General features: G+C 38.1%; 1 long non-coding RNA gene across 1 annotated transcript; it reads left to right on the top strand.

Moving 5' to 3' along the window:
• The first annotated feature begins 6360 nt into the window (after positions 1–6360).
• On the top strand, positions 6361–10607 carry LOC136228866 (uncharacterized). The gene is made up of 3 exons (XR_010688870.1): positions 6361–9887; positions 9980–10294; positions 10378–10607. It is a non-coding gene; the product is annotated as an uncharacterized lncRNA (long non-coding RNA).
• Positions 10608–13200: the final 2593 nt, after the last annotated feature.

Raw genomic sequence — 13200 nt, 5'->3', positions numbered from 1 at the left:
CAAAAGATGGCCCATTACATACTGACCAACTTCCTCTTTCCAAAGGTCAACTCCACTTCCTCAGCGTCGAACTTTGAGCAGTGCTTCATCTGGCACATGCTGCCCTACCAGCCGATCAACATGCCACTCTTTCTAATCGGTGGTTTTCAAAGAAGTACTGGAACCCTTAGGTTAGGATCCCTTATTACCAGAATCCTCAAAGATCACCAGGTGAGCCTGGTTGAGGAAATTAATGTCTGGGGGACTGAAATTACTGCAGCTGCATTATTCGGCTTGGTCTACGACCAACCCATTGTCCCTAAGAAAGGAAAAGGGGCCGCTGTTCAGAAAACAGAGGGGATGATGACCAGAGAAGGAAAGAAGGTAAGGAAAGCTCAAGCTGACAAGCAGGACAAAAAGAGGAAAGCTGTTCAAACCTCTTCCAAAGACGCTGATGCTCCACCGAAAAAGATTCGGTTTGTGTCCAAGGGAACTAAGCCTCAAGTTCAATAAGGTTAGGTTGGACCCAAGTCAGCAGAAAACCTCAAAAGTCAAGCTGAGCCTGAGGAAGAAGAAAAAGAAGACACTCTTGAGCAGCCCTTGAAGAAGAAGAAGAAGAAAATCTCCTCTGGGTTGAGTCCTATCGATGCACCCCCACTTGACGTCGTTATCTCTGAAGACTCACATTTCATGAGAAGTCAAGGCATTGATCTTGAGAAAACTCCCACTGACCAAGATGAAGAAGAACTGGGTAATCTCGAAGGTCAGTTTGATGCTGAGGAGACAGCAGATGTTGAGCAACATGAAACAACCAACACTGAACAGGTTGAAGAACAAGCTGAGCCAACAGCAAAGGATCATGCTGATCTAGGGGTAACTTCACCTTCTGACTCAATTGACTCTATTCAAGCTGACCCCTCTCCTCCAAAGACTAAGAAATTGAGGAGACTTAAGAAGAAGGCACATAAATCCCCAGTTATTGACCTTCTGGATGACCCACCCCTACGGGATCCCATAACTGATCTCTCTGACATGCAGTTCAAATTCTTCTCCAATCCCACTGAGTCTTCTCCACCAGAGCAACAGAAAAAGCAAGCCTCTGTTTCTCAACCTAAGGAACATGCCGACTCAATTGCTACTCAACGTCAAGTTGATACCGAACAAGTGCTCGAAGTTCCTACTCCTCAACATACTGAGATAGCAAAGGAAACACCTGCTCAGGTTAGTTCTGAAACTCCTCCACCTCCTCAATCTAGTCAGATTCAGCCTGACTCTAAGCAACTAAATGATTCTGCCGATCAACCTCTTCCACATCCTCAAGTTCAGAATATCAACCTGTCAGCTTCTGCTGGCAATCTGAACTCAAGACCAGCCGTTGATCATGCTGGCACTTCCAATAATGAACTGAACCAAACACCACCTCCATCCGGTTCCACTCATATTCTGGCAACTGGGCCAAACAATGATGGATCCTACACTTATCTGAATGCCACTGACTCTGGTCGACGAATTATTGACTTAGCTCAAGACTTACTCCAGGACCTTCATCAAACCAATGCCGATGCCGCTGGGTCAGTTCATGTTGAGCAAACTCAATTTTCCTCTGTCACCCAGCTTCTCACCGAAATCAAAGGTCTTAAGGATCTTCTGAGTGTCATGACATCTCTCCAGTCTCAACAGCCCAAGAAGGAATCAATAGTAAAGCTGGCCGAACTCCAGCTGACAATGGTCAATCACATGAACTCTCTCCAGGGTCAATATGAAAGCATGTCAGCTGCGAACTCTATGTATGCAACTTCTGCTGAAGTTCATCAACTCTTTACCCAGCTTCACTCTGAGCAAGCCAGAACCAATGCTCAACTCGCTTCCTCCTCCCAATGCTCCATTGAGCAAATTAGTGAGGTTGTCCGTCTACTCAACTTGAGTAAGGAAGAGATGGAAACTGACCAACTCAAGACAAATGAGCTTCTGCAATACTCCCAATCCATCTTCAAACATGCACGTCACACGAATGCTCAACGTCAGTATTATGACTCGGCTCTGCTTAAAATGTTTCATCAAGCTTATGCCATACTGACTGACACTATCACCTGGGTTGGGAAGTCTCAAGAATACATTCTGAGTATGCTCAGTGCCTCGGTCAAGGTTCCTCGTTCTGTCTTGGATGATGGTGTTCCTGTCTTTGATGGTCTAAATGAAAGCACGCGTAAGCTTAAGGTATTCTCTGTACGGTTAACTCGTGCTGCTCTCAACGACACCTTCATTCCTCCTCCTCCCGATGCTGGAAAAACGGGGGAGAAAGAACAAGCTAATAGAACTCAGCATAGAGGAGAAGCATCTGGAAGTTAGCAGAAACAAAAGGGAAAAGGCAAAGAGCATTCTGCCCAAGTCAACAAGAAAAAATAGCTTGACTAGGATTGCTAGATTTAGCTTTTAAAACTTGTATTATTTTCCTGATGTATTTTGTTGTGCTGACCATTAATCCAAAACTATGCATGCATCTATTTTTCAAATTGACTAATCTTATGTGATGCTTACTTATGTTCTGTGCTAAACATTAACGTATCTTCATTAAATCAACTTTGTTATTTGTTTATATTGATTCATGATGGTCTGCTGTGTTGATCTATACATTGACCTCTTTTATATAACTAAAACTCATTGAACAAAGATATACTCAGCGTACTCTGATATCTAAATCTTCCGTATAACTTAACTGAGTTAAAAAGAAAATCTTCTATGAGCTGACCTTATTCTTAAAACTGACCTTAGACTTACTTGATTAAACCTTAAAATGTTTAAAGTAAAACTAAGTCAGTAGCTCAACCCTTACGGGGGAGTATCTTGAGAAAAACAAGGTCAACTATCATGGGGGAGCTCAACACTGAGTTCCTTACTGAATATTTTTGCCAACATCAAAATGGGGGAGTTTGTTGAAACACCTTTCCACATGATTTTGATTTGACAAAATTATTTATGTGAATGATAAAAATATTTCAACACATTAAATTTAAATGTTTTGATTTATTCACACTAATGTGTTTGTTCAATGTTGAGTTAATTGATTTATAAGACATTAAGATAAAAAGCCTAAAGGCCCATAAGAGGAAGTCAAGCCCAAGTCAACAGATCAAGACCTCACGGCCCAGGAAGACAAAACGCAGTCGTATCAAGTAAAACGCCAGCTCAGCGTGAAGAAGGATTGAGAAGCCTTCGACCAAATAGCTTCAAGACGAAGCTGCTGAGTTAAGCGACAAGGTAGTCAGGTCAGCGGAAGAACAGAACCAACTTAGAGACAAAGTATTTCTACTTTAGGTAAAGCTCAGAAGACGCAGTAAGTTGTCTGGAAGTCTTTACTATAAATGTCGAAACATTCTGTTCATTTGACGAAAAGCTGTTGAGCACTGCCGTAGACAGAAGATACAAGAATCTCATTAGCCAACGACACTGAGCACGTCCTGAGTGAAAGCGACAGGAAGCCGTTAGCCTCCAACGGTTATTTCGAAATTCGAAATCACCGGTGCTTGAAGTGTCACTATAAATAGGCCTTTCAAATGCTTCATTCGAGGCAGATCTTCAATTAAGTCGAAACGCTGACCAAATTCATACTTGAAGTTCTGTGAGAAAAGCAAAGCAAATCTTACACCAATTCCAATCATTGTGTAAAAGTCTAGAGTGATTTTATTCATCTAAAGTGTCTTAGCAATTGTTATTTAGGACAAACACTTATCATTTCTAGAAGTATAGAAAGGAGAAGCTGAGTACTCGGTTATAGTACTCAGCGGTAGTGATAGGAGTGAGTAGAGGAATAGAGGAAGGTACTCTTGTATACTCAGCTTCTGTTGTAAAAGGTTTCGTGCTCTACCTTTAAAGAGCTCAATAGAGGATTCGAAAAGCTCGGAATGAGTTTCGGGGACTGGACGTAGGCGGAGAGGCCGAACCAGGATATGTCTGCTGAGTAACATATTTCTAACCTTTAAACTCCTTTATATATTACTTGCTATAAAACTGACTAAGTAACGAACTCACGCTGAGTTGAGTGCACTAAGAAGCTGAGTTCAGGAATAGACTTAAGTGCTATGTCCTGACTCAAGGAAAAAAACAGACTTAGTCACCAGTTGACTAAGCTTGTGTCTTAAAACTACTTAGCGCCGCTGTGTAAACCTTTTCTCAAAGAAAAGAAGTCAACCTTAACGGACAAAATTTTAAATAGTTCCTATCCCCCCCTTGGAACTAACCTTGTCACGTTATACGGGACCAACAGTATTCACCCCCTCGATGGCATAATTGGCAGCAACATGATTCCAAGATACATGTGCAACATTTAATTTCCTGATTCGGGCTATGAATTGATCACAAAAAGACATTAGGCCAGAATTACCTGCATCAAACAAAGAAAACACAAATAAAAAATGGGAAAGGAAAATCACCTTCTCCTGCTTCGAATCTCTTGGATCTGGGATAAACAATCCTTTTTTCCTTGTGAAAAAAATTGGAAAATCCATCAGTCAGAATGACACCTATCATATCACAATATTCCAATTGGAGTTTATCAACTCCAATTCTTTCGACTCCTTTCTCTTCTTCGGGGTTTAATGGCTGAAGTGGTTTCTAGAAGGACGAAAAAGTTGGAGTTTCATTCCATTTAGTAGCGAAGGGAAATCCCGAATGTAAGGATTGTTCGGGTCAACTCCATTCGGTTCTATCCAAAACCACTTTGGTTTGAAATTATTTAAGCTTTGCATTTTGTTTTTTCCATGGGACACCAGTAGTGCCGAAACAAAGGCCCAGTTAGCTAACATTCTATTCTTCACAAACTTTGTAGATGCTAAGAAGTTAAAGCCAGACGTTCGAAGAAATTTGACAAGGGTGTAAGGTGAATTTGTTCAGCACTGTTACTACACCATCAGACAGTGGAAACCTCATTTTCCAATCCAAATATTGGGTAAAAATACCTAACTTAGGTGAGGGATGCAGATTGGCTCGTTCATTTTCTTGAGGAAGGGAAATAGTCATTCTCTGCAACTAAGCATTTTGTTCTTCAATTGCTCTAAGATGCTCAACAGTCTTAGTAGAAGGTCGGGGAGGGGTCTTAGATTCAATTTTCAAATCTTTACAATTTTTTCAAGAGACAAAGGGGGAGAAGTCTAGGTCACAGATGAAAGCCGGATCTTTTTCGAAGTGGCTTTTTGAGGTTCAAGAGCCATCTAACGAAGGAAATAAAAAGAAAGAAGCAGTGTAGAAGAAAAACTTAAAAGTTGAAAATTGTAGACACAAAAATAGGAAGATGTAGGAGTTCGATGGCTGATTCTCTATCAATTTCAATTTATATCTAAGGGGGAAGATATTGAAGGGCGGCTCGCGTGATATGCTGAAAGTGACATCACTTTGTCAGACATGTTTGATCAGCATTGATGTTATTTCATCGGGAAAGTAAGCCCTAAAGGAACTTTTTTGAAAGTTTGGAGAAGGGGTGGGGACATATGATATAGCTTAAAATAATCGGGCTCAAGCAAAGGCCCAGCTGAATCTCACATATGAGTATGATCTAAAGGCCCATATCAAAAGAGATCACAGAAAGTTCACTTGTACGAAATCTTCTTCAGGAAGCTGCCTAATAGGATACGTGGTCTAATGTTTGTCTTGGATTTTAAAGGCATGCTCCTAATCCCTAAATCAAGCCATGTATTGCGAAATGATATAAAAGGGAGGAGTCTGAAGCCAACCACAAGCTGACACGTATAAATTGTATGAACTGCTCAGATACATGATTATCTATAAATAGTCTCGGGATCAAAACTTTAGGTACGTCACAATCACTTGTTATCTACAATTACTTTGCTTTCAAGTTATTTTGTACTCTCAAGTATTTCGTTTACTTAAACGTCGGAGAGGGGATATCGGAACCCGAGTCCTCCCTTTGTTGGTTCAGATGATCAGAAAGTGTGTTCATAATTGAATACATCAACCTTGTTTCTATTTAATTATAGGTTTTTGAGTGTACTAATAAATTATTTAGTTAAAAAAAGGTGGTTGCAATTAGTTTGACCACTAGAAAATGAAGAGGTGAGGTTCCATGGGTGACATGGATAATTTTGGGTTAAAATAGATTTTTATTGATGATTGGCAGTCAGCGGTCAATGTGTGTGTCCAACAAGATTTTATTTGACCTGAGACATTCCATTAAATAATAAAAAGAAATGGTTTTGAATATAGAATTAGGAGACAAATTAAGGTTCAAGATGTGGGACTGACTTTGAAGTTGTGATAAATAAAAGAAAACTTGTCACTGTTGGGTCCTTCTCATGGGGCCAAAAGATAAGTATTGTAGCATAAATGAAATGAAATTCTACCTAGATTTCAATTGGTATATCAGTTCAAAGAAAGGTGCTTACTAATTGCATCTCAAACTCTGCTTGAATTTTTTCAATCTTCAAGTTAATAGCAAAAACTTCTATGGAATAATATTATGCATCTTCTTTCTTAAATACCATGTCCTCATAACATATCCAAATTATCATTTCTTTACCTTTTTTCTTTTTCCTTCGTTTAATTTTAGGGTAAATTCCAAAAAAAACCCCTGTGGTTTCACCGATTTTCAAATAAACCCCTGTGGTTTGTTTTTACCAAAAAAAATGAGCGTGTTTACGCCGTTACCCGAAAAACGGAAAATCAGTTAACGGCGTTAAAAATGCTGACGCGGCGAAGGGTAAATTTGGAAAAACGATTTTTTTTATTTTTTTATTTTTCTTTCTTTCTTCTTCTTCTTCTTCTTCTTCTTCAGATTATAAACATCCAACCCGACATCTCATTTTCCTCCATCTCCGACGGCGAAAACTTCTTCTGCGGCCTAACCTCCACCAGCAACGCTTTCCTATGTTGGAACACAAGCCTCACTAACCCCACCAGACTCTACTTCAACGTCACTTCCCCGTTACAGAAAATCTCCGTCGGTCTTGATCAAGTCTGCGGAATTTTAAACAACACCGCCACTGTTAAATGCTGGAGAGGCGATTATTACAGTTCTGGCAACCAATCGCCGGCGGGGAGTGATAAATTCATCTCAATTTCATCTGGATATCGATTCACCTGTGGAATTTTGACGCGAAATAGACGAATTCGATGTTGGGAAAGTAATCCAATAGCTTCAGAAATTGAATCCCAATTTGAGGGGATTCCAATGGTGAGTATTGAAGCAGGTGGATTCCATGTTTGTGGGATGAATTCAACTGGTTTTGTTGTTTGTAAAGGTGAGAATTTTTCTGGTCAATGTGATATTCCGGTGAATTCGCCATTGATGTATGCTCAATTGGGGCTTGGAGGTGATCATAGCTGTGGAATTCGGAGAAATGGAACGGTGATTTGTTGGGGAGGAAGAGGATTGTATAGTGTTGAAGGAATTATTGGGGTTTCGTTTGAATCGATTGTTTCGGGTTCTAATTTTAGTTGTGGATTGGTTACTAGAGATTTTTCTGTGATTTGTTGGGGACCTGGTTGGATTAATGTCGATGAATTTGGTGTTCAGATTCTTCCGTTTTCCGATCAGATTCTTTCCGGCCAGTGTGTTGAGTCAGATTGTGAAGGGAGATTGTATCCTGATTCGGATAGACTTTAAATTCCCAGATTTCCAATTTTGAAAATCTGGAATTTCCAGATTTCTGGAATTCCAGAAATCTGGAAATTCCAGATTTCTGAAATCGGAAATCTGAGATTTCCGATTAAAAAAAACGAAGAAAAAGAGGAAGGAGAAGAGAGAGAGGAAGAAGAAGAAGAAGAAGAAGAAGAAGGAAGGAAGGAAGGAAGGAAGGAAGGAAGGAAGGAAGAAGAAGAAGAAGAAGAAGAAGAAGAAGAAGAAGAAGAAGAAGAAGAAGAAGAAGAAGAAGAAGAAGAAGAAGAAGAAGAAGAAGAAGAAGAAGAAGAAGAAGAAGAGAAAAAAAAGAAAAAAGAGAAAATTAAAAAAATTAAAAAAATTCGGAATTTCCAATTTTACCCCTCATTTTTAACACCGTTAACCGATTTTCCGTTTTTCGGGTAACGACGTAAACACGCTCCTTTTTTTTGGTAAAAACAAACCACAGGGGTTTATTTGGAAATCGGTGAAACCACATGGGTTTTTTTTGGAATTTACCCATAATTTTACTTAAGTTTATTAATTATATATTAACTACTAAGCTAATCAAATATATATTTATTATATATCTTTACTTGTTTTGGGTTGGGTTTTCATTCACTTTCACATAAGGTGAGACTGGACGAAAGTCATGTGCAATTGCATTTATATTTTCGTTTTAACTTTCATGAAACCATTTGATTTCCTTTTTGAGAATTATTTCAATCATTTTTACATGAATTTCATACTTTCCGTCACTTTCACATCACGGTCAAAGTGGATAAAAGTCATAAATAAACTGTATGTAAACCTATTTAAACTCAAGTGTTATTTCATCAAATCTTTTCTTTATTTTTCAGGATAGTTTCAATCACTTTAACCCACTTATAGGACCCATTTATTTTACCTACTGCTTGCTATTGCTGTTTGCTATTTACTATTACGGTTTGCTGTTTGTTGTTGTCGTTTGCTGTTGCTCTTTGCTGTTTGCTGTTGGAAAAAGCTGCTTTTCCAAAAAGCAGAAGTTCTCTGCTTTTGTAAAAGGATGCTTTTCAGGTGTGAAAGGCAAACAGGAGGTCACTAACTAAACACCTAATGCTGTTTTCAGATTTAAAAGGCAAACAGGAGGTCACTAACCAAACACCTAAAACTCTCCATTTCGAAATGAAAAAACAAACAAGAGCATGAAAATGAGCAGTCAAACACACCCTTATACACATTTAGTCACTTTGACATAAACTGAAAGTGGCTTAAAGTCATATGCAAGTGCATATAAATGTGTTTAAATTCAATTAATTTTTCATGAAACCTTTGAATTAACACTACGTCAATTAGTCTCTCAGATAACGGTTAAAAACCGTCGTCCCATAAGAGAAAAAACTGTCACGGGACTCGTTGCCGTCTGATGGACCTTCAGACGACGGTTGGGTTCATTCATGTGAAGGCACGTCACATGACATGAGCCTATTTACGTGTTGTCGTATTACTCGTGTTACGGTGACAGTTTATTTATTATTACTGTCACATTTAATGTCATTGCATGACATCGTAATAATTAAAAACGTCAAGTATATATATGGAAAATTAGCATATTGGTATTTACGATGACAGTTTGTATAATAATTTTGTCGTTCTAGCTTGTTTCAGATGACATAGGTCTTAATCAATCATGTCAATGTATTTATTTTCAAATGACAGATTCGTTTATTTTAATGTCTTCATATTGTTGTTTAGATGACATTTTTTAAAATAAAATGTCACTCTTTGCCTTTTTCTTCGAATGAATTTCTGGTTTTTACATGAATAATGAAACATACTCAAATGAACATGAAATTATGTATATCTATTGTTTTAATTTTATTGGAGACCAATGCTCATAATCTGTTTACATTTGTACAAATAAATTTCTGAATTAAAACTAAAAAATAAGCAATACATATCCAATTTCTGAAACAAAATCGATCTTGATGTATCTGCATATCTTGAAGTCATTATTAGGCCTATAATCCCCAAGTCTTGATATCTGCAAAACCAAAAGTAGGTCATTAATACACTAACATCATTACACAAAACCCTAAACGCACTAATGACCTTTCCCCTTTCACGACCTTTCACTTAGCCACTCTCATACCAGTATAAATAATAAGCTTTTCAATTGTTCAGTTCCATACATTCTATACATTCAACCCATAAAACTTACATTGTATAATGGCTACCCTTGTAAGTATTCAGGAAAAGGTCTTGTTGGACCTATGGAGATTGTACATGGAGAACCTACGGTGGCTTCTGGCCATCGAAGGTATTACACTGTCAATCCATATTTTCTTCTTTAACTCTTCCCGACTTCATCTTTCTACTTATAATGATTCTTCTTATCTTTGATGATAACAGATCCTCTAGATGATAACTTGTTACAATGAGCGGTAGAAAAAGAGGCCCTCAATACACCCCATATGAAAGGGGTGTATTTCAAATCCGAATTTGCTACCCTTTGGAGTTCCCAGGCTGATCTCCAATAGTAATGTTAACTTATCTCATTAAGATATATGAACCTACATGACATTGCATTATACACATACACTAATCAATGTATCCTTTTATTCTCAGTTTCGCTTCAGGACTAGGATCTATCATCTTAATGTGGCTCCTCAGAGGATGATTTCTCTTCCCCGTCTCCTTTCTCACCCTGCCTATCCAACTGCCACGGTATAGATCTGCCACAATTTATCTAGTTCATTTGATAAACATTTAATCATGTTTGTGATCTAATTAGTCTATGCATTTTGTAGCTATTGTGGCATATATATGATCTACTAATACAGCCCCTCACTGAGGAGCCATTTCCTGGGGAAGAAGAAGTTGCTGAGCAATACCTAACCAACAGGGCAAATTATGAGGGGCTCGCCTGGAGATGGACTGAGGAGCATGCAAGGTGGATATGAGCTCCACATGTGGTTCTCCTTGAAATTCTAAATCCCCTTTACTATTACATAGATAGTAAAGGAGATTTGGAATTTCAATGATAATAGAATGGCAACACTCATCCCCCCCTTTTCTAATATAACGTAGAGCATGCTATTCAGTATATATATATATATATATATATATATATATATATATATATATATATATATATATATATATATTCAAGTCACATCAAAAGACATCTTATCATTTGCAAGCCATATCAGAACATAAAACTAGCCTAAATTGACCCTTTACTACATGCTCAATGACCCTTTTACAATGTTTCTGCCACTTGGATTGTACTCCTTGAACAATGAACATTGTAATGAAGTTTATCATGCTGTCACCATAAGGGACTCTCTTTGTGCTGAATGCATCATAAACCTATCACCATGCTAAATGCTTTTGTTTATGATAACAAGCTGTTTCGTGACTTTTTAGTGTGGATTGGATCGGATTTGCGAGCGTGCCAGTAGCTTTGTCAAAAAACTACAAAAAGAGCTGAGAGCTAAGATCTTACTTCTAATCAAATGAAAGTGTAAAAAGCTTAAAGGACATAAACTGCTTAAATTCATTAGGAATTGTTATGAGTTTAGGATTCTTATTTCCTTAAGGAGTCCAAATCCTAAGAGGAATCCTTTGTCTCGTAGGATTTTGGAAGTTTCTACGTGTTGGCTGTGGGATTTGATTAGCTGCGGTTTGGTCTCATATCGTTTGGTTTTGGACTATCGTCTCCAATTATGGGCCTAGCTTAGTCTTTATGCGCAAAAAGAGCGATCATGACATCATCAATATGATATCATTTTGTATGATATCAGTTATATTAATAAAAAGTGTTTTTATTAAAAACACTTTTTATTAATATGAGTTATATTAATAAAAAAGTGTTTTTATTAATAAAAAGTGCTTTTAATATATGTAGACAAATGAGACAAGAAGATTGAAACTTAGATTTAAATTAGAGAATATCTACATGGTATATATGTGTCAAGTCGTTATAGGTCAGCAATTCGTGCATAGGCCTCTTGAAAAAGATTATTTTTTTGACGATAAAACGGGTTAAATAGATATAACTCAAGCGAAAATCAATTGTTTACATCCGATTCAGCTAAGGATCTCACAAAAAGAGGAGCTGAATCCTAAAACATGGGGCTTTTCCATAAGAACGAAGAGCTAGCTAGGAGGTCAGCCACACGGTTTGCTTGTCTGGGAATGTAGGACACTGAGATTTCACCACAGTCCCTTGCAATCAGCTGGCATTGGCGAATGACATCCCCAAGTTCAGAGAGGTCCTCTGAACGCCTAGTAAACGCATCAGTGACTATCTTCGCGTCTAGTTCCACCAGCGTTCTGCCCAGGCTGCTGGATTTAATCCAACTGAGAGCTCCCTTCAATCCAAATGCTTCCGCTACAGGGACTGCCCAGCACCCCGGTTTGTGCGCCATCTAGCAGGCTCGGAGCCTCCCCAGCGCATCTCTACAGACCAAATCAAAACCCATTGAGTGTGATTAGGGCCACACCGACACATCGATATTTACCTTCCACCACCCATCCGGTAGGACCGACCAGGAGGCTGAGGCCGGCCGCGGAATAGCAGTACGGGAGCCCAGTTTGCACACATTCACCGCCTGATATTCACTCAGCCATTGAAGGCTCCGGTTGACGCAAATTCTGGCTGGAATAATTACATTGTTCCACAGGCAATTGTTCCTTTGCTTCCAAATCTCCCATAGAATAACACACATTCGCTTTTGTTCCACAGGCAATTGTTCCACATGAAATTGTTCCACGGTAACGGTATTGTCAAACATAGTAGCAAACCATTCAATGAAATCCGCAGAGTTCACTGCCACTTGCACAATATTTCCAACAAACCAGCAAACAGTAGCAAAATGGCAATCAATAAATAGATGGCAGTTATGTTCTCTCTGAAGGAAAATAGGCTAACGTATAGCAGCGGAAATATAAAAATTTTAACCTATTTCCATTAACCCCAAGATCCGTTAACCGTTATTTCATACAAAGAGGGATAAGAAGAAATACGTTTTAGATGTTCTATCTACCGTTGCAAACGAAGTGCCCACAACTCTTACTTCGAGTTCCCGAGCACAAAACAAAACAACAGAAGATCAAGTTAGAATCAACCGTTTATTAACAACCAAAGTAGATTATCTCTAATTAATCAACACAAGATCAAGGATAAAGAGAAAGAGATGAAAATCAATTGAACGGAAGGAAGCGATGGAAAATCTCGTACTCGAGCTAGGGGTCGAAATTCTCTCTCTTCTTCTAAGGGTTGGAATTCGAAATTCTCTCTCTTGAATACTAGGGCTAGATTTCAAAAATCTACATAGGGGGTATTTATAATCTTTCTTGTATCTAATCCTTAGTTAGATAGAAATAGGTTTATTGAATAAGAATTCAATTCGGAATAGAATTCTTAAATATTATCTATTAATATATCTAAATATAAAAGATAATAATAATAACCTTATTGGATAATAATAGGAGTAATATAATCTAATTAAAACTCCTAACTTATTTATCCTTTAATTAATTTAATTCATAATCCTAATCTAATTAGGATTAATAAAATCAAACTAATTATTTATGTATCTACATACATAAATCGCCCCCCTTGAGTA

Source organism: Euphorbia lathyris, chromosome 5 (assembly GCF_963576675.1).
Source record: "Euphorbia lathyris chromosome 5, ddEupLath1.1, whole genome shotgun sequence".
Taxonomy (NCBI): domain Eukaryota; kingdom Viridiplantae; phylum Streptophyta; class Magnoliopsida; order Malpighiales; family Euphorbiaceae; genus Euphorbia; species Euphorbia lathyris.
The sequence above is the reverse complement of the archived record's forward strand: the minus strand, read 5'-3'. Positions and strand labels throughout refer to the sequence as shown.